Here is a 23,157-nt window from a genome sequence, read left to right on the forward strand (position 1 = left end):
CGTGAACGATCGCGAAGACGAAATGCACCTGACCACAGTTTGAAACAGTCATCACGCAAAGATGTACGATTGTGTAACTGAGGAAAAATAAGATCAAAGTTTCGCCGCAAGGGCGAAGCAATGAACGCGATAGCAACAAATTGTTATGTCATACGAAGTAAGGCTAAGACCTAACTCTTTTGGATCCGATCTCGCGTAACTCTACAATTTATGCGTAGCTTTAACTAACTTAATGCCGTAAAAGCCAATGTACGGCGGAGCTCAGGGGAAGCCTCGGCGATAAAACCACGATATGATTTTGAGAGGCGCCGTAGTGGAGGACTTCGGAAATTTCGACCATCTGGGGTTATTTAACGTGCACCTGAATCTTAGCACACGGGCCTCAAGCATTTTCGCCTCCATCGAAAATGCGGCCGCCACGGCCGAGATTCGATCCCGCGACCTGCGGATCAGCAGTCGAGCACCGTAACCACTAGACCACCGTGGCGGGTTGTCTTAGAAGTCCTTAGAAGCTTACGATCTATTTTTCTAAAAGAAAAATTCGTGTACGAAAGCCAAAAGTCTTGTCTGGTTTCAGCTGTGCGTAGCAAATTGTCGGGTAGCTGCTGCGTTAGAAGTTACCCGACAATTTCCAATGCAAAGCTTCCGGACAAGCATTTTGAAATTCATACACGATGTTTTTGTTTGTTTGTTTTTTTTTAATGGACCGCAAGCACGGAGCGCATACAAGGGGTTTGTCTTAGGGTGCGTGTTCACTTGACTACTTGCTTTCGGAGAAACTGGTTTTCAGCCACAAAAAATATTTTTTTTAAGAATAACACGAATGTTGCAAATATGCACAAAGGGACATCCTTCCCAAATTGCAAAAAAAAAAAAAGTTTTTTTTTTTCAAATTTAGCCTTGCCCTGTGCCCTTAAACATATATACGAAGCCTCGCGCTCGGTGAGCTCATGTTCAAAAGTTCCCGTTCTAGCACAGCCCGCGTTCATGTCTGGCGCACACAAGTACGATCAGCCGCCTTCGCTAATGCTATGTTCCGCATCGTGATTGGCTGAAACATACTCTTACGAAAATCTTTAGCGTAAAACGTTTTTGTGAATTCGGGCCCTCGTCTTCCTATAGCTGTGCCGCGCTTGAAAACGCGAGAATGATCTCTGTTAATAGTGACGCGGCATGCTCCGCTTTCAGCCCACTTCCAAGGAAAGTTCCGCTTTCGTTTATGCGCGTCCTTTCGTGTAGCGACCAAAGCAGAGTGTATGAAAAAAAAAAGTTTATGTGCAGCGATTAACCACCTTATTACTATGTAGTTATCGGCAACTGCGTTGAGGACGAGTTGCTCGCCGAACTTGAAACGTTTACATGGCCCGGACATGCGACCTCGCACCACGAACGCTTTCTATAGACACTTTATATTGGGTCGTGTACGTATACGGCAGTGAAAGTGCGATCTGTATCGTCAAGGGTATATAATTGTACTAGAGGCCTGCATGCGACCTTTAGGCGATAGCGATCGGCTATTTCGCCCTTGCTAAACGCCGGCAACCTTGTCTGCGCAGCGAGGCGTTCCTAAAAAGAAAAAAAAAGGGAGAAAGACACATCGGTGGCGTATGCACATGTGTTGTTTTAGGTCATGTAGAACCGCATTTGAATGACATCGTGTGCTAAATAATTTGTATATTTGAATTGAGCGCGTATGCGTTCAACGCAGCGCCTTTCCAGTCTTTTTACTCCCAAACCTGTTGTCCTTTGTCAAGCCGCTACGCATTTGTCAAATCAAATTAAGAACACGCCCTGCAACTAGTTTTAACAAAGACCATTCGGTCTGGTAGTCGCAAGGTTAGTTAATCAATAATGATTAATCAGTTATAGACTTAGATGATTTACGGAGTTTTGCTTTCACTGATTGACAAGTGTAGAAAACTGCTTTTCTCATGCGACGGGTCAACGCAAATAGCGCTTGCCTTGCATAGTTGTTCACACATGGCCTGAATAATTAAATTTCATTAGTTCGTCGGCCGTCATTGAATGAACGTCTTCATCGGCGTGTAGAACCCCCCCCCCCCCCCCCCCGCGCCTTTAAACATGAAAGATCGCGCGCACATACTGCGAGGGAAACCGTTCACGTGCCTTAGGGCTCCAGTCTATAAATTTTTGAATGGCCCCGCCACGGTGGTCTAGTGGTTATGGCGCTCGACTGCTCACCCGAAGGTCGCGGGATCGAATCCCGGCCGCGGCGGCTGCATGTCCGATGGAGGCGAAAATGTTTGAGGCCCGTGTACTTAGATTTAGGTGCACGTTAAAGAACCCCAGGTGGTCGAAATTTCGGGAGCCCTCCACGACGGCGTCTCTCATAATCATATCGTGGTTTTTGGACGTTAAACCCCAGATATTATTATTATTATAAATTTTAGAATTGATAAGGTAGATTGAAAAGCAGTGTTATCTGTCTGAGAGCAAAGGCATTGTCATCTTGCTTGTCGCTTCCGAACGAAGAACTGAAACTTTCTCACGCGGCACTCAGAAATTTCCACCTTGCATCGTAAACAAACAAGCACGTCCTACTGCTACACCGCATTTAAATGGGCTTTTGCTGCACCGAAGGTCACGCTCACTGAAGGTCACGCAGGGCTGGGCAGTTAGTTTGTTTAGAGTGCCCTTTAACGTATCGCTGGTTCCTCCTCTCCTTTCAAACTTGTGCTCCCTTTTACCGGTGCAGGATAGCCAGTCCTGGTTAATTTTCCTGCGTTTCACTTATCCTTTGCCTCCTCCATCTTCGTTGCGTAGTCTCGGAATTGCCATTGATTTCCATTGCCCTACGCTCTTTTCATCGTTTTTTTTTTTCTTTCTCATGAGTGTGCCGAAGACCGTGGCCTTGTCCGCTTCTGGGATGTTGACTCTTCTGGCTGCGTACTCGCCGCGATGTCGCTCCATAGATAACGTTCTTGTTTTTGTTTGTTTTTTTCATTAATTACCCCGGAGATGATAGCCTGGTTCCTGGCTTGCTACTACAGGTGTCGGGTGTTTGACTATGGTACATACAATGATCGCATATACACACACACAAATAACAACATACAGTCACGCACAAACATGTACAAAAACATAAAGTTCCTCCATTTATTTCGCGAATGTATCCTGCGCGGGCCTCTCTCGGCGACTACTTCAATTACTCAGTTGCTCAATGCAACACTTAGGGCTTCCGATGACCTCGACGGAGTTTACTCTTGCAGGCGATGAAGAAAGGTGATGTCGAGAACGGTTGGGAGGTCTTTCCTTATTGCAGCCCATGATGCCTGCCTGGTACGACGAACGTGACTCAATTTAGTGCTCCCATTGGAATCGCTTTTTCTGACGACAACCGCGTTATTGAATGAAGCGTCTTGTTCGTATATTACTCGGACTACCTGAAGACCTGTATGTCTTCTAGAGTGTCCCCTTATACAGGAGGATATGAGCGAGCTTGTGGAGACGTAAGTTGCAATAAAGGTGTTGTTGTAGCACTACAGAAGTGTCGGTATGTACCAATGCTCAGAACGAGGAGAAAGAACGGAGACTGGACAACAGGAAAAAAAAAGAAAGAAAGAATGCTGGATGACAAAAGTTGCGCGTATTCTATCCATCGTCCCTATGTATTGCCGAAATCTTTTTTTTTTTCATTAACAAGAAAATTGTTTACTGCCCCAGTAGCCTACGTACGATAGATGTCCGTGAGCGGATTGGTCGATTATTCAATGATTGATAGAGAAGGGAAAAAATGTAAGAAGCATGGATAAGTATCATTCTGCTCTTCCTTCAATGTTGGTCATTCAGTTCAAGTGCTCTCTCGCTGCCAGAGGGGCTTTATATCTTATGGATGGCTTTCGCAACTCTCTGCAAGACCTTCATGTCGCCATTCAACTTGCGCAGCTTAAGACTTGAAAACCTCGGTGGCCTCTCTTCTCTATCAACGAGGTCACGTGTTGTTGACCGCGGCATTATTAATAGAAGCCTCCTTCCCCATTCGCACCCCCTCCGGCCATCACGCTCTCCTCCTCCAAGCATCGACACGCATGCGACGTATCAGACGGGCGACAACACCGCAGAGAAATGTCGTATCACGGTCAACTGGTTACTGTCTATTGCGTGTTTGACCGCAGCTGGCAAAAAAAAAAGATGTTCCACACTCGCCGTCATGGCGACGATGGGCGCTGGCTAACACTCCCAGCTCTACTTGCGCAGAAATGCCCAATAAAGTGGACGGGACGACAACCGCCACCAGAGCTCCATTGGTCGAGCATCGGACGCGCTATCCGGAGGTTACAGGTTCGGACCCAAGCGGCAGCAAGTTGTCTTTTCGTCCACTTTGATTCCTTTAAATTTGTATCATAAATACTACGCTATAGTTAAAGACTACAAACAATGCCTTCTATACTTTCCTTGGTTTCATTGTCGCTTACATTAGCCCTTGATAATTTGACCTTCTTTCGTTCGATAGAAGATAATGTCCTTCCATCCACCCTCCCTCCCACTCTTTCTTTCCCCTCCTCCAAGCTACCACGCCACTTCAATACGGAGCAATGCCAAGATCTAGAACCCGATCGCAATAGCAGTGTTCTTTTGCCGAGCAGCAAGAATCGGCACGCGAGCCAGCCGCAGTCATCAAAACCTCGATTGCCCCTGTGGAGGCACTGCAAGGGCACTGCGTCCCAGGCATGATCAAGAGGCCAGGGATATACAAACGAAGTGAAAACTGGTCCGGAAGGAGGCCGCGAGGCCGCGACATTGGACACGTTCGCACGCGCGGCGGCTGTGATTCAACGAAAAGGGTTGTTGTTCACCTCTCAGACAGCGAGTGAAGACAACCTCGCTCGGGGGCATGCACTGTGATTGCTTTTCAATTGTTTGTGCGTCTCCTTCTTCGAATCTCGGGCCGCTGCTCGTTTCGACGGTAAAGGGGATGGCTGTCGACCGTGGCCAAGGTCCGATCGCGTGCCTTTCACCGCTTTTCTTGAGCGAAGACTAAAGCGGCGTCAGTGATCTCGTCGCGGTTCACTTGTACGATGCCGTAGGGGCCGGTGCTTGTATATATGTGCGTGCGCGCGAGAAAGAAAAAAAAATGCGCCGGAGGGCTTTATCGTCTGTAAGGTTGCCCCATCTGTATTTGTACGGCAGGATGCCAAGTGTTTTTCTTTCCTCTAGAATCGTCGACCGTCGGGGTGCGTCCTCCGCCGCCGCGTACGTTGTATGCAGACCAAGAGAAGAAGGCTTAGCTGCGGAACTTATTGCGCTGCTATTTCAACGATCACTCCAAACTGGTGCAAGTGAGCGCAAACAGGAGGAAACGCGATCATGTCGGTTAATTTAGAGCGTCGCGTTTAAGCCGTTGACACAGAAATTCAAGCACGTTGGAAATTTCGTAACTAAAACTGACGAAATAGGAAGCCATACGAACATAAGCACATCGTTCGCGTTGTGTGCGTGTTTTCCTGTGCTCTCTTCCGACTGCATTCTATTCCCCAAGCGCTCGCGTTCCTACGCGTTGTCCACGCTTACATTGTCACCAATTTCCTGACTTGTACCCTTTGCAGAAAACAAGGTAACCGATTAAATTTACAATTTCTTCGTTAAAAAAGGTAATTCAGTGCAGGAACAAAACAATTCCCAGTTAGAGTAATTAAACAATTACTGAAATGTAACGGATTATATTGACGTTTTACTTCGGCAGCAACTTCATTAACGTTGCATAATTGCAGCAAAACATAAAGCTGGTCTTTAGAGAAATCACTGCAGATGTAATCTCGCGCTTATATTGACTTTCCCTTGACTTTAACAGAATTTCTATTGAGGCGCATCGTTGCTGTAAGGAAAAATTAATGCGACAGTTGAACACAAGCGTCTGTCTCCCTGTCCGGTTGCATTTTTATCTGTCTCAATATTTTCCTTTTCCCGTCTTCGAGGCGCTGTAGATGCACAAAGCACAGTGGCTCTAAGACGAGATGGCCTCGCTCTTTGGTTGCTTCATACGAAGTCCCTCACGCCCGCCTCGTGCATCAGCAGCGAGACTGAAAAAAACAAACAAAAAAGAACTCTCGATGTGCGCGCCGACAGGTATAGAGAGGTGGCGTAACGCATGAGCACTTCGCGCACAAGATTGTGGTGTGGTTACTCAATGCCGCTCGACAGGAGGCGCAGGGTTTCGTTGTTGCTACAGGACATCGGAGAAGGCGCCCCTGCAGCTATGAAGAATGAAAGATGTGTAAACTGAAAGATGTAGTCCGTATATACAGTTAATTTGCATGCTTAATAAATTGACGTCTTAACTCCATCACATTCGATATCGAGCCATGTCAGCGCTGTTATAATCATTGGGCCAGCCTATCGTAGAGGGATCGGTGGAGCGACCCGAAAGCCGTGGGTTCAGTCTCGGCCACGGCGGTTGCATTTCGATGGAGGCGAAATGTTAGAGGCCCGTGTACTATGCGATGTCAGCGACCTTTGAAGAACACCAGGCGATCGAAATTTTCGGAGCCCTCCACTACGGCGTTCCTCATAATCATACGGTGGTTTTGGTACTTAAAACCCGACAAATTATTATATTATTATTATTATTATTATTATTATTATTATTATTATTATTATTATTATTATTATTATTATTATTATTATTATTATTATTATTATATAGCCTTTGGTAGAGCGTTTAGATAAGAAAGCAAGTAAATGACGGCTGGATTACCTGCTCTGAATACGCGTATTCGTGACGCCGTTGCTTGCCAAAACGGCAGGGCATTCTCCACTACATGGTCACCGCCAAATTCGAGCGCTGAGCGTTGCGTCACCTGCGCAGTTCGTCTCTACGAAAAGGTGTAGTGGCTTACTTGTACACTCTAAGAACAAAAAAAAGAGTATGTGTCACTCCTTTCGGAGAGTCCTGCCTTGCCACGTATATGACTCTCTTTAAAGAACCACGTTAACTCCTTCGTGGTTCACACGACTCTCCGTAGAGAGTAAATGATCTCCAAGGAGAGTCGACGTGCCTCTTTAAAGAGAGTCATATACGTGGCAAGGCCGGACTCTCCGAAAGGAATCAAAGGACTCTTTTTTAGGGGCGAAGCTCCTAAAGCCGTGGGTCTGTCCCTCCTAGCTCGTACGTGACCGCCTATGCCGCGCGTATGTGCCAGTGGTGATGGCAACGAAGCAGCGCGAGTGTTCTTGGCCCAGCGCAGGGACGAAGACGACGTTGCAGTTCTTTCTCTGATCGATAAAGCGTGTTTGTTTGTCGTGCTCCGTGTCCTCGTCGATCCCACGTCGTTACGCTGGTGGAGGTGCGGAGTAAGCTTCATGCTTGGCACTCCATCGCGGAGCCGACAATCGAGCCCGGAATCGCCACCATGCATCGAAACACCGGTCCACCGATTCAGTCGCCGTCTGCTAGTCGCCGTCATGACCGTGTACCTCGCACCCAACCTGTCTATCGGGGACGTCAAGTCGTTTATAGACGCTGCGTTACGTGACTACGACAACAAGTACAAGAACCGTCCGTTTGTGCTGGTTGGGGACTTCAACGTGGACCTCATTGCCAATGACTGGATCGTGCAGCGCATGCTTTCCAAATACGCACTCAGATGTATCCATATGCAACCTACCACGATCCGAGGGACGTGCATAGACTTAGTGTTTACAAACTCCCCACTGCAGCCAGTGCAAGAACCTCTCTCGCTTCATTTCACGGACCATAAAGCCGTCATAATGAAGGGACCTCGCAATCCAGCCGCCATGACAACGACGAAATGAAAAGAATGAACGAAGAAACGAAACAACAAACGAACAAGAACAAAATAAAAGTTGATTTTGTATAATATACGTACAGTCTTACGTTTTTCTAATGATGTAATGGGCTAACTTTCACGGGTGAGTTACGGTTTACCGATGATCTCCCCCTCTCGAGCTTCACCCACTTATCATCATTCATTCCGTGGATATGGCGTGATTTTTTTTTCTTGGAGTGTAATTAATTACTGACAAAATCTCATTGAATCACAGTGAACATTACAACCTAAAAAACTAATCACTTACTTACAAAACTATCAAATTTCTTTCTTTTTTTACCAATTGCCTGAAATTACGTGAGATTCGCGGCACAACTTCTCATGAGACGCTCTAAATTTCGAAATTAGCGCGTACTTTTACATATTACCGTCGAAAATTCCGGTAAATTCTTAGTAAAAGTAACTGGAACGTCCGCGTAGTTTGTCGCACACTTTGGTAATGAATAACTCGAAGCTGACGTCATCCTGAGCCGTCGTTTCGAGTGGATGCGCCACGAGGAATCACCGGTTACAACTCGTAAAATTGCGATATGCGTCGCAATGCTGTAGATTAAAAAGCACGATTAGGAATTTCTGTCAGTGAATTATGTAGTTCTGTTGCTCGTTTTAGTAGTGCCCACCCCTCTAAGTTACGATCTGAACGACTGCAATTATGCTATACGTCGGAGGCGATTTTTAAACAAAATTTCGTTTGCTTAACAAAAAAAAAAAAAAACGCCAGGCCTGCGCTGAAACCGCAGCACAGTCACAGCGAAAGCTGGAAGAGCGGCGTTTCTAGAGCCCGTTAAGCTCTCTTGGGGCTACAATACAAGTACACTAGAAAGGTATAAGTCATTGTAATTTTTTAGAAGTAGGTCAGCAGGCACTGTGCCATTTTTCGTCATTCGACGGAGAGCGTTGGTACCTGCTAAACGCATGTAAGGCATTATGCGCACTTTGTTGATGCTGTGCCTGATGACGATGAATTATGGCAGAGCCCTTTGTAATGGGTTGGAAGCATTCAACAACCTACTCGTTGCGCAATTCGCATTGTGTGACGCCTGGTTACAGAATTCGCGATGTGCGACGCTTGGTGCTTATTTTACTCTTCTACCACGCTATATTGCATATGCTAATGTGGTTCCTTCCCGACATGAAGCCTGTATAGGACCTTTTTGCAAAGCAGTTTCAAGCACCGGCATGGCTCAGAGATTGAATACTGGGCTCCCACGCAGAGGGCCCAGGTTCGAACCTCGTTCCATCCTGGAATTTTTTTCTTATTTCGTTTTTATTTTCTTATTTCGAGCGATACTGGTTAGGGACACCGGCGGCGGCGGCGGCGGCGGCGGCGGCGGCGGCGGCGGACAACTACGGCGCCAAAAACGCCGGTGAAATGATCTCATAACAGCTTTCGCTGTAAAATTCGGGAGCCCTTCCGGTGTCGGGAAAAGGCGGGTGGGGGGGGGGGGGGGAAGCAAAGCTTGGCATGAGCGTGCCTGACGACCTACCACTTATCATTCTTTCTTTCTTTCTTTCTTTCTTTCTTTCTTTCTTTCTTTTTTCTTTCTTCCTTTCGCGTTGCGCAATGCTTCCTCCTAACTCTGTCCTTCCTCCATGCCGGGAATTGGACCTTCAGCCACGTGCTCAGCAGCGCAACACTTCAGTTGCTGCAGGCAACAACGACGGTCGTGCGTTCATGCCCAGGCAACGATGAAATGTGGCAACGTGATGTGACAAGTGAACTCGATAAAAGATCAGATTGCCATATCAGAAGCGGCTGACAGCCGACACGTCAACGATCGAGAGAGCATCACTGATTAGAAGGCGGCGCATACTAATGCGCGTGTGACCGGTGAACCTTCGAGGGCCGCATTTCTTTACGCTCGCCGACGCCGCGTTTTTCGTGTACGACGCCGAAATCTCCGCCTTTTTTTTTTCTAATACGTCTTTATTTGTGCCTTAAATAGGCTTATGCCTTGCTGCAGAAATTTACTTCGCTTAAGAGACGGAAAACCAAAGCTCTTGGTAATGCAGGAAAATGTCAACGAACGGACGCACGTTAATGATTAGATGACCTTCGTTTGGCGGCGCGCAAGGCAAAGAGACGTTAAGCACGAAGCTGTTTTGCTTGCTGTGACATAACGACAGTGACACACTCTGTTTCTCCTACCAGCGAATGTTTGTGTTTAATACGTTTAGATTAAGCGACAACTAGCCGTCGTTATTTTGACGCGACAACAAGAGGAGTATCGGCGTATAATGTGAGGCCCGTGATTAACGACATTGGCAAGTGGAGCTGTTTACCAGCTCGTTCTCTATGCCGCGTCCCTATATAACATGTCCGGCCTGTCGTTTGCAAGAAAATTGCTTCGTGGCAAGGTCTCGCGCTTCATCTTGTCAAAACTGTTGTAAAGATAACGTTAGAGAAGGTGCAGTTCAGTGGCGCCGACGCGTGACTGAACAATTAAGCCGATCTCAAAGATAAGCTTGAAGGATGTCGTTCACCAGTCATACGTAAGTGTACATGTTTGCGGCCCGTTTGGACTCAACTATACAACTATATAACCAAAGCTTTAACCTAATCTAACCACTCACCGTCTGTCTTCTCTTCGTTTATTTCACCTCGATCGTGTCTGGTAAGCCAGCTGATTGTTGCTTGGACTGACATGGAGGGGGTGGGGTGGCGTTCTACACCCTCCCCCCACCCCCCGGCCGAAATGTTTCAATTTCTCATGCTATACACGCAGACATACAAACGCACGCACTAACATACGTAAAGTATGGTTGAACCCGCCCCCCCCCCCCCCTTCAGAAAAAAATTTTGGCTGCTTCTTCGTTTCTTTTTTCCAGAAAGGACCGTATTTGATACGTCAAGCATGAGGATAGACTGAAATTTGTAAGAGCTTTTCTTTTAGTGTGAATAGGAGACTTGAACTCTTCTATAGTTACGATAGAGGACACTGCTATCTTCTCAAGGCCAGTTTCCGTATACGGAACCTGGAGTCGAACTCACAAAACTTCTCTTTCGTATGAGCGTTATCACATTGGTCAGCCGGCTTCGCTAATGATATGTCCCGCATCGTGATTGGCTGAAATATTCTCTTACGAAAATTGTTACCGTAAGACGTTTTCGTGCATACGGGCCTTGAACTCCTAAGAGCAGTCCAGAGCAGTTCGTGCGACTAGCCGCCGTTTAACGGTGGGAACTAACTTATTAACGAAATTAGGCGGCCATTCATTAACACTCATTAACGAAGAAAATCGGGCCCCTGGTTAACTAGTGGAAAAAGTTACGAGACATGCTGTAATGCTCGGTACTGTACGTATAGTCTACTTCACGAAGTATGCAAATTCGGCGTCACAATTTATTCCATACACATACTTAACGGTGTGTATTCGCAGGCGATCATATTCGTTGCCGACATTTTCATAGTCAGATCAATCAAAACAACACTATATTACGAACTGCGTCAGCTGACCTACGTTTGATCAGCACGTGTTACATCGCCGTCTTTCGTAGCCTTCTTGGTTCTAATTATGTATTATTCGTTTCCTTTTTTATTTTAATTTGTAAGAATGGATAGTTTGGCTACTAAACTTAAAGAGATGAATAACCATTATGAGCAAGGTTTAAAATGTTTATTTTTTTTTATAAAGAAACAACCAGTAGCGCATTCACGCAATTGTCGTTCGGTAGCACTGTTTGCCGGATGGGCCAACCGCCTCCAGTAATAGACCCAACGAAAAGTTGGCAACTCTACCTTCCTATACCTTTCTCGTAAGAACATTTTTGCCCAATACAGGTGCAGTTTTATTTGGTGTGCGAATAATCGACATGTACGGCAACGTGCGCAAATGAACGCTACGTGAAATAACCTTCAGAATTATGAAGGTAAGGAAGCTATTTCGGGTACGTCCGACATTTTAACTAATGCAAGAAGCGTCGGCTGATCCTTGCTGTCATTATCTTAATAACATCGTAGGCAAATAGCTGGCCGAAGACCAACAGCAGCGACTGTCGTATGTGTGTGCTTAAGAGGCTTCATTCTTTCACTTGGTGATCCGCAGAAAACAAGTAGGGCCCGTATTCACAAAAACGTCTTGGGCTAAAAAGTTTTGTAAGAGAACATTCCACCCAGTCGTGACGCGGGAAATATCATTAGCGAAACCAGCTGACCAATGGGAAAGCACACTTACGAAAGAGAAGTTTTGTTAATTCAGCCCAAAGTTAGTTAATTCAGCAAAGACCGCCAATAATGGCTTCTAAAGCAGCACCCGTAATGAACAATGGCAGATCTGACTCACATTTCACGCATGTTGTCACACGCCACGCCTTATACACATGAACCGAGGCGTCGTATTTAGCCTGAAATGTGCTTCAACAGCTTGCGCAACGGGGATGTTTCTAACGAAGACCTCCCGGGCTCAAATGTCGAGCCGGACGATACCCTGACACAGTGACTGCTGTTATGACCACCGAAATATATGTTAAAGTATGCAGCTGGATGATTCGTCTACTATCGTATTCATATTTTTCTCTATGTCAAACGACCCGACGTTATACAATACACAGCGAGCCCAGCGGATACGCTTCATCGCCATGTGTGCGCTTCGGCAGCTACTCTGCGCCTACTGGCATTCTCCTAGAGCCAGTACAACTGGGGCCGAATTCACGAAGCTTTTCAATCGTAAGTGTTCACATTTAACACAAATATACACAACAAATATTATGCCTTAAGGGCAAGTCTATGTCGCAAAAAAAAAATTCCCATTGGCCAGCAGGCTTCGCTAAATGACATGTTCAGCATCGTGATTGGCTGAAAATTTATGTTGGGAACAATTCTAGCGCAAGACGTTTCTGCGAATATGGACCCTGAAAGACATTCACTTACGTTACATGTCCACAAGGTTTGGGTTGCCAGCCTGGGGAAGACCACCTCCTGTGTGGACAACTGTCCTCCACAATATACTCTTCATTATGGAATAAGTCTCTCGAACCTCACTCCATATAGAGCGCCGAAGTGCGCATGGGTATTGAAAGGTAAGTATCCTTTTGAAAAATAAGTGTCCTTTTTTTTTCTCTCTCTCTCTTTCTCTCTCATTTGTATTCCATATGATACTTCCCATATTACTGCTACTACTACTCCCGATTCCTTTCACAAAAACTATAGCTAGTTACTCGGGCGCGCAGCGCCGTCCGCGTACTTGTATATACCTGCGGTCTTTCACCAACAAATACACGTGCAGTAGCGCTACTGATTTCCTCTCATCGTTTTCTTACGACACCTGTAACTCAGGCTACAGCTGTTACGCCTTTCAAAAGACAACAATAAGCGAAGGTGGGACTGCGGAAACGACACTCACGTTCTCCCCGTCTGCAGCTGCGTCCGGACGGTGCGACGCTGTCGTCGTCCGCTGCCGTTCACGCCACGAAGCAAACGCGGAGCAAGAAACAGTTTCGCAGTGGCTGCTCTTGAAATCGCGGCGAATGCCTCTTGGCTGGCATTGACTCCTCAAATTTTTGCCCGGGTCTCCGACGGTCGACGCCGATCTTTTTTTTTTTCTTTTTTAACGCTCGCGAGCGAACGCGCGCGTGTCGTCGGAGGTCGTCACTATACGGCGGGATACTCTACAACACGTCCGTCGGGGGAGAGCCGCTAAGGCCCGATAAAAACGAAACCGTTTGCGCGCGTGCAATAATGAAGCAGACGCCGTCGACGCCAGCCGCTGCTGCTGCAGCTGCCTCCTCTCTTACTCTCTCGATTCTTCTTACTCTCATCAATTTCGCCCTCGCATTTCCGGCTTCGGATGTTGCTTGGCTTTCTCTCTTTCTCTCTCTCTCTATGTACGTGAAGGCCTCACCGCAGCGGCAATGGTCGGCATTGGTGCGCACCGATTGAAACGCCGCGCGCGCGCAGTTCTCCAAAAAAAAAAAAAAAAAATCGAAGGGCACTCTCTCGCCGGGTGCCCTTGCTTCTCCATATGAACCTTACTCGTCCATGCGTGTGGTATGTGTGCGTAGCACGCTCACCGTTTAGTCGCGCTATCGCCATTGTCCCGACAAATCTTGGAGGACGGGTCTAGCGGGCGCGATTGGCGAGCGAAGTAAACGACCGAGCGGTCCCTGTCACGAGTGAGCCTGCAGACGAGCTTGCGGAAAAATTCCCGGAGAAGGGTTGTGTCGCCACAGCTCACTGGAAATCCTCCACCGCCTTCGCCGACACGCGACGATGATGGCAGATATGTCGATGTTATCACCTTTCATCGCGTCGCCGAGGCGAGTGTCTCCTGGTGGCGAACTACACCTGGGAGAGCTATGACTACTTCTGCATAAGTGTACCTCGGCAGTTATACTCTTACAAAGGAAAACAGGAAATAGAGGAAAGGCAGGGATGTTAACCAGTTTCCCTGCACAGGAGAAAGGGAATGGGGGGGGGGGGGGGGTATACGGCATCATTATCAGCCTACAGTCGCTCGTGCTAGTCCATTGTCCTTACTCATACGGGGAGCATACAAAGCTGCCCTAGGTATACTGCTTAATGCATCAAATCAAAAAGTAGAAGCGCTAGGTGTAATACAACACTTTGGAAGAGCTAGCGGCAGCAACGCTTCTTTCGCAGAAAGAACCACTATGCCTGACAAAGGTAGGCAGAGAAACCCTCATTCGCTTGGGATACCCTACTAGACCACAATACTGCAAGGAGAACATTACTACTATGGCTAGCGAAACAGGACAACACATAACCGTCTGCCCCATTCCGCGAAACATGAGTAAATCGTACCACGGGGCGAGAAGACAAGCTAGAGCTCGGCAGCTTCAAAAACAGTTTGGCCAGAGTCACGAGGTGGTGTACACCGATGCCGCCAAATCAAGCCAGGGCTGCGTCATAGTAGCAGTTCAACCACTGCCACATACCGTTAAAACTGTCGCAGCGTGGGTTAACACGACGTCTAAAGAGGCGGAGGATACCTCCGCGCTAGTCCTGTCTGATTCGCAGGAGGCTTGTAGAATGTTTTTACGTGGAGGACTGCCGAGTGTCGCCTCGAGTATAATCGGCGACAGGCTGACACAGGACCATGCCATAATCCGGTGCCCAGGCCACGATGGTATCTCAGGTAATGAGCTGGCGCACACTTTAGCTCGTGATTTCACCAACCGAGCGAAGAAGGATGGCGATAACCAATACGACCGTCACACTGCTCGCGAAATACTGGAGCATCAACGTAAGACAAGACAGCGGTATGCCCCACCGCACTTGTAAATCAGTTAAAGTTGACGTAGCTCGCAGCCTTAGACAAATTCAGGTTAACACCTATCCACATTTGGAAAGTTTTCATCATATAAACCCCAATTTACATCCGAACCAATGTCCGTGGTGCGAGTCGCGACCGACGCTGCAGCACGTCCCATGGGAATGTCAGAGCAAACCTATGGAGGCACAGTCGCCTCTGATACTCACGATGCTGGGGGAGCCCTGGGAGGCCGTCCTCGCCCGAACTGACCAGAAGACCCAAAGGGGTCTCCTGGATCAAGCCGGGCGAGCAGCGGCGGCCACTGGTGTCCTGGAATAGGGAACCCACCCTTGAAATTTCCCCCTCCTTTTATTTTTATTTATTTTTCTTTCTTCTTCTCATTACTAAACGTTGTATCCTCCTGTCCTTAAACATTTTAACAATGCCTTCATTGCCTTAAAAATGCCATAGCTCTTACAAAATCAGAACATATGTATGCGTGCTGTTGCATTTCTATTGACTAACCTCTTACTTTCACTAGAATGTCTGTTGAGAGGCAATTAAATATCACACATTATTTCTGTATGGGACGTAGCTAAGCGGTTCCTTGCAAGCTGTTAGTCGAACGAGATTCTGAAGAAAAATAGATTAAAACAATGATAGTGAAGTAGTACAAACGAAGATGCCACCCGGTGTGAAAATCGGTTCAAGCAAGTGACTATAATCCATGTTTTGCAAATAACACTCTTGTTAAATGAACGTTGTGCAAATTTAGGGTACACGATCAGTTTGGAACAGATTTTCACGAGGAAATTCATCACTCAACAAAAAGCTATTGTGGTGCTGAACTGCAGCTGACCCCACCCATTACGACGAGGAAATAACGACGACTCTATGATGACTGCAACAACGTGTGGCTTCGTCTAAGAAAGAATCTATGGTATATAGAACATAAGGGACTGGCACAGCATGTACAGCTGTGCCTACATGTAACCAACATGTACAGTTGAACGTGTGTATTCGGTGGCAAAGGAAAAAAAAGATATTAAGCCAGTTCCACACTCTGAAAGCCGTCACACAGCGAAGCTGTGAGCGCGCGAGTGTACGTGATTGGTTAGCGAAGATCACCATCATCATCATTTCGTTTCATTTATTTATTTATTTATTCACAAACCCCAGGTCACGTGACCTGCGTGACTACTACTACTACTACTACTACTACTACTACTACTACTACTACTACTACTACTACTACCACCACCACCACCACCACTACGACGACGACGATGACGGCGGCACAGGGTAGATTAAGACAGCTTCATTGTAATAGAAATGGTATAGCGTGGATATTTCGCCTCTTCCTGCGCTATAGCTTCCAGTTTCCTCAAAGTTCAACGCAGCTCGCTAAAGTGCCTCACCCACAACGGGTGTTTGGGTAAAATAAAGCCTGAAACTATAAACAAACGTCCCCATCGAAGGGGACGCTACAAGTCTTCGTCAGCCGCTTGAGTCCCCGAATATACAGCCCCCATTTTGTGGGAAACTGGCAGTCATTCTTTCTGCCGAATTCAAGAGCGGACCTTAATTCAACTTTCCCAGCGCGATTATGCCGTTTGAATATCATACTTTCCCAAAGGGAGTCCGGCGCCTTCCCGTGTCCTATAGTGTCTCTGACAGCGACGACCGTTATGAGCTGTTCACGCAACGTGGAAACTATTGCACGGATGATGGGCGCCGTAATCGATGCATGCGGGCCCTCGACGCAGCACTTACTACTTCAACCACCGCTTTCATGGCACGACAAAAGAAACACGAGCACTATGCTTTGATCATCCTTGCACGAATATTTGGTGTGGCCGTGTATAAAGGCCGTTGCTCCTAGGTCGTCTTTAAAAATTAAAGGAAAGCGTCTGCTTTAACATCACACTGTGATATTCTGACAGTATACGTATGTGATACACTGTGATATTCGACAGTGTAAAATGCAATAAATCTCGCAAAAGACTGTAATAAACGTCAAACTGTGATACTCGGAAAGCGCATGCACATCAGTAGCTCCTTCAGTGTGTTCACCTTGTTAGAATCCCCGCTGACTCCTTGAATGACAGGACAACGAGCTGTGTCTGGAAAACCGGCATGTTTGATAACAAGTCCACAACCGAATGTTTGCGTGTCTCGACCGACAACTCTTATGCTTCTGTTTTTAGAGGAGCTGCATCGAATCTTAGTTGTACGCGCTGATCATGATCCTCCTCACAGTGCGTGATATGATTGCGAAGGGGGCAGAAGCGGCAGCGGTGTCGAAGTAAAAGAAATTTTCAGTGGCTTAGCTCGGCTATGCCAGGATATATGTGGCGTTAGCAAAGGTTCAGCTGATTATTCTTAGCTTTCCAGATTGCCTAGGATTATTAGCCTTCTTCTGTTCATTCTTCGTACGCTGAACCGCTAATTGCCAGGCAACTACTTCGGGATCCGATGAGATAAGCTACTCACCTCTTCTGCGCCGTTGAGCAGCATTTGCGCTCTCCTTCTCCATGGCGTTACCCGCCTGCAAACGCCAGTCAGAGGCGCTATCACGCGGCTCCAGCGCTGTGTCAGACGGCGACTGCACAGCGAAGGCAAATAGCTGCGCGCGCGCTGGCGCCAGTGTGTCTACCATGGCTACGACGTCACTCCTCTCGAATGCGCAGACCAGCAGCGGCGAGTCGCGCGCGGCAGTGGCGGAGAGCGCGTGAGATCGCGGAGGCGGAGAGAGCGCGGTGACGGAGAGCGCGGAGAGCGGTGAGCCAGCTGTGTGACATCACTGAACCTTGCGCATGCGCAGCACGGCTCATGAGGATCCACGCGAAATCGGCTCCGGCTAGGCAAGTGTAGCTAACGCTACAAAAAACTGATGCTATACGACGACGATCATGACGCGACAGCGCTGCGAGTACGATGATGAAATACTGGGCGAGTTGATAAAGATTCATCGTGGATAACAGCGCGACGAAGAAATGATCTCAATGTGTCAGCCAGCCATCCATTGACTTAATGAACAACGAAGATTCCTTGTTAGATAATGGATAAGGATCTTCTGCTACCCTGTGCCCGATATCATGGCTACGTTTGACTTTTGCTGTATGTACTATCGCGCTCAGTATGAGCTACATCACGCGAAGCGTGGCCGAGCGCTCTGCAAGGTCGTACAGTGGCGCCGATTATGGCATATGTTCGAGTTATTGGGAGTTTGGCTGTCCCTGCGATCGCATATCGCATCCACTTGCTTTCACCCTCGCCCTCGTTTTGCCCTGCGGTGATAGCAGCTTCGAAAATGATAACTTCGAGGGTGAAAGCAAGCAAGTGGGGGCGATGCGCGCTCGCACGAGCAGCCAAACTCTCCCGATAACTGCAAAATATGCCATCCACTGTACAACCAGTACAACCTTGCAGAGGGCTCTGCCACGCGCTCGCCTGATGTAGCTCATACTGAGCGTGATAGTACATCTATACTCGGGGACAACTTTCTGTGGCAATGAAGGGAAAGCTACAGAGCCACAATGCACGTATCCTACCGCTAATAAATGTAGTCCCACAATTGCGTCCGTATTTTCTGCGTGAGATATATAAAATACTCCTTCATTTTCTACATGTAGCTTTTCGAGACGGAATGCAGCGCACACAAGCGAGATATTTGTATTTCTTTTACTTTATACGTTGTCACTTTGCGTTTTTGCGTGCGTGAAAAAGTCGCGCCTTTTACCCGTATCTTGATGGATGCAACGCTAGCCATCACTTTCCACGGCGTTACGAGACGCGCGCCAAACCGGACTACTTCGCGTAGCTGTACATGTGCAGACGCTCCGCCCCTGTAGCTTTCCCTTCATTGCCACAGAAAGTTGTCCCCGAGTATACTAGAATGACAGTGCTTAGTTGCGCAGAGTATTTTGAATTGCTTGGCTAAGAAAGGCCAAGGCCAGGTTGGTCACGAAGTGCTCAGTTCGTCTATTTATGTTCTCGTTTTCTACAATTAAACATTAAACTTAAGTGGCAAGTCAGCGCTGTGCCCTGTGTCCCCTTCTTATCTTCGTCCGCGTTAGTCGCGCTGTTAGCAACGATGAGTGTTAGTCACCCGTTCGCTTCCATGTGTCCTATATCGGCGACAACGTGCTGGACAAAGGCTGCTACGTGACACCTTTTCGAGGCATAGTACACGCTTTCATGACGTACACGACAGCGCACTCGGCTCCTGTGTCAGCTGTTGCGTGGCGCTTCACAGCATGGCCCGTGTGTGGCGACACGGAACGACAATGCCAGTCTCCTTGTCGCTGGCTTGACCTTTATTGGTGTTTCCGCATGCCGTGCAAGTCCACGACAAGCGTCATCATGCGTCACATTCGTCTCAACGGCTGATTGCGCAAATCACTTTCTACTTAAAATTCAGCTCGTCAGTGTGCGTCACTGTACTAAGCTACCAACCGTGCAATGTTTAGCGTACAGTCGGCCAGCTAATTTGCATTCGCCGTAGACACTACCCTGGAATTTGTGTCCGCTAGCCTATATATAGTGACGGAATGCTAGCCTATGGCGGCGTCCTGCACACACACACACACACACACACACACACACACACACACACACACACACACACACACACACACACACACACACACACACACACACACACACACACACACACACACACACACGCACGCACACACACGCACACACACATCACATTATATATATATATATATATATATATACATATATATATATATATATATATATATATATATATATATATATATATATATATATATATATGGATAACGGAGAACTTCTTCTGGCTACAGTAATAAAAATTGTGAAAGACTTCGTACTACAATATAGGAAACAAATATTTATTTTACCCTGACAGTTTCGGCTGGAGGACCAGCCTTCTTCATCCTTTGAAGAAGGCTGGTCCTCCAGCCGAAACTGTCAGGGTAAAATAAATATTTGTTTCCTATATTGTAGTACGAAGTCTTTCACAATATATATATATATATATATATATATATATATATATTCATCTGCTGATATCAAAGGCAAAGCTGACCACTGCACGTTGTGTAGCACTAGGTTGCAAGGAAATACATACGAATTTCTCAGAAACAAGCTTCATAGTTGTCGAAAAATTCATGTTGGCCCCGGGATTGAATCAGGGACCTACGCCTTTTTGGGGCGGTAGCTCTACAATAATCTGTTACAATAAGTGCAATAATATGTTAATGTGATTAACTGCTCCTTTTCAGACCCGATCCAGGGTACAGTCAACAGGAGGCAGAGGCAAAGATTTCTCACTTGCTCGGAGGGGGGTTACCAACGTTTAAATCCGACACGTTGTTTAGTATGCCCAGACTAGGACGTATCTCTCGAAAGCATCGTCGCCAGAAATTCTGTCCGAGACTTTGCACTGGCAGATAACCGCGGACAAGTATAATATAGCAACTGCGGGTTTCAAGTGCCGACGACAGCTTGATAGAGAGGCAGACAACATGTCGTGCAAGACAAGGATGCACAAGGCAGCACAAAGAATAAAAAATAAAGCTAACCAAGCGATTGAGTGAGGAACCACGGTTACCGAGAGATCACTCAACTGTTCCTTCCCTTACTTCTCCATGCTCTCTCACTCTTGTCAGTCTTAGAGGAAAAATAAATGTTGTCCGATGCGCCGCACTGGCTTTTATAGCATGACACAGGTTGAAAGCGCAAAAAAACGAAGACAGAGAAGAGGCTTGACACACACGAGCCTCTTCTCTGTCTTCGTCTTTTTGCGCTTTCAACCTGTGTCATGCCAAACCAACAAGCCCAAACAGCTACCCTAGTGGCTTTTATAGACTCGCGAATGGATGTCCTTGGGTTTGAGTTGGCTTTTGGTGGATTCGGGTTCTACCTCCAACACTTGCGCGATGGAACGAAGACCAGACATCACTTAACGAAGCGCTAAAAAAAACGAAAATATTAGCAGCTGCTGTAGCAGCAACAGTAGTGGTAGCAGTGGTATTGATGGTGATGACTTTAGTAGTAGCATAGTAATAGTAGTATTAGTACCAGTAGTACTTGCAGAGAAACAAAGAGAATAGATCAAATGCTCATTTTTTTTTTATTTAGACACATATATATATATATATATATATATATATATATATATATATATATATATATATATATATATATATATATATTATGAGAACTAACAGACAATAATGCCAAGGAAAGTATAGGGGATGTTTTTAGTAGTAAATGTAAGGTAAATGTGAAGAAAGAAAAGTGGACGAAAAGATAGCTTGCCGCGGGCAGGGGCCGAACCTGCGACCTTCGAATAACGCGTCCGATGCTCTACCAACTGAGCTACCGCGGCGGCCATCCCCCCCGTCCACTTTATAGGGTATATATGTACATTTAAACGTGGGAGCGTCAGTCAGCGCCGCCAGTAGCCATGACGGCGAGTGTGGAACACTCTTTTTGTTTGTTGGCGTCACGTAGCACGTGAACTTAATATATTGGGAAAGTTCAGTGGGTACGGTACGTATACGAAAACAAGCGGGTGCATGTACGAAGAAGCAATACCTTATGGTTTATGTCTAACGTTTCGGCCGTTACGTTAGATGTTAGACATAAAGTGGTGCTTTCTCGTACATGCACCCGCTTGTTTTCTTATATATATATATAGGTAAAGTGGACAAAGAGACAACTTGCCGCCGGTGGAGACCGAACCTACAACCTTATAGTAGTGGTATACTACTAGTACTATAACATATTAATGGACGAAAAAGCACCACAACATTCGCATGACGCGTCCGATGCTCTACCAATTGTGCTACGACGGAAGTATAATACTATTGTATAAACATAAGTACAGTGGTACTAGTAGTAGTATTAATGAATGAAACAAGGGGAATTTAAGGGCTCATTTTTTCTCATTAAGATTTTGTCTAGTAGTAATGTAGCCATGCTTGTGTGATAATTATTTTGGTAGTTGTATTGACTGAACATATAGTTGTAATATTCGAACGATCAAATCAGGATATCACTGCTCGTCGCATTGTGGCTGTCTGGCACGGCGGTCAACGTATGGACAGGAGAGGGAGACATCAGGAACTGAGGTTTCACTCGAGGATGCTAGCTGCGAAATGCCGACACTCGGCGATTTTTGACGGCGGCGCGTATGCGCTTATGAGTCAAGGCTCATACCTCGTCCTCGAAAATCGCGGAAGTTTCTGATCGCGAAATAAGCAGCGTCGCTTAGGGCAAAGTTACGCGCCCAGCGTTCGTGCGGGCAGGAAATTTTGTTTTTATATGTTGGAGTCTGATGTCGGCCATTGCTATGTTGCCAATATGTATTGAATATCATGATCTGCTTACGAAGGGAGCTCCGGATTAAATTTTACCACCACTTGGTACTTATCATGCAGCTAAATCAAAAGTAAACTGCCGTTTTTGCATTCTTGTCACGTTAAATTGAGGCCGGGATTGAACCGGCGACCTCCTCCTTGTTAGCAACGCTAGTTTATGGTGCACCGAAGAGGAGTGACGTACTTGGGGTAGAGCACTGCACGGGCCTGATTTTTCGGCCCGGGCCCGGCCCGGGCCCGCTTTATGAAGCCCGAGCCCAGCCCGGACCCGTGGTTCCAAGCCCGGGCCCGGCCCGGGTGTTCATTACTAAACTTATTCAGGGCGCGCGTGTTCATGACCAGGCCAAGCGCGGGCCCGCTAGAGGATATTAGTTGTTGATGATTATTAATGATGTCTTGCATTTTGTAGCGGCCGACTGTACAGAAAATCCGCTGTGTGCATGCATCGAAATGTTGCTTTGCCCGCGGTGGTAGCTCAGCGCTTAAGCTGTATCGCTGTTATCGGCCAACTCCGGCGATTTTTCGAGGTCGATGGATCTCAATAAAATCCGCTGGGTACGTTCCTTTGCACGTTTCCGTCATTTATGCCAAATAACAGGCTTGAGACATGCGCAGATTGTTTGCAAATGAATTTTATAATTGTCTGCAAACGCCCTCCTGGCTTCCCACAATTATTGGCAACATTGCGTCTGTGATGTCAGTATTGGGAAGGCGGCGGAAGTGACGCAGCCGAGGGCACCGCTAACTTCGGCCGCTAC

At 46.9% G+C, this 23,157-nt stretch overlaps 1 protein-coding gene across 1 annotated transcript in view; it reads right to left on the reverse strand.

The window, feature by feature from the left end:
• LOC119382708 (flavin-containing monooxygenase 5) overlaps window positions 1–13,363 on the reverse strand; it is a 35,468-nt gene extending 22,105 nt beyond the window's left edge. The window contains exon 1 of the mRNA XM_049412307.1: window positions 13,152–13,363. The gene's annotated coding sequence lies outside the window, so the exon portion shown is untranslated. The remainder of the gene's footprint in view (window positions 1–13,151) is intronic.
• Between the last annotated feature and the right edge of the window lie 9,794 nt (window positions 13,364–23,157).

This window comes from Rhipicephalus sanguineus, chromosome 2 (assembly GCF_013339695.2).
Source record: "Rhipicephalus sanguineus isolate Rsan-2018 chromosome 2, BIME_Rsan_1.4, whole genome shotgun sequence".
NCBI classification, from domain to species: Eukaryota; Metazoa; Arthropoda; class Arachnida; order Ixodida; family Ixodidae; genus Rhipicephalus; species Rhipicephalus sanguineus.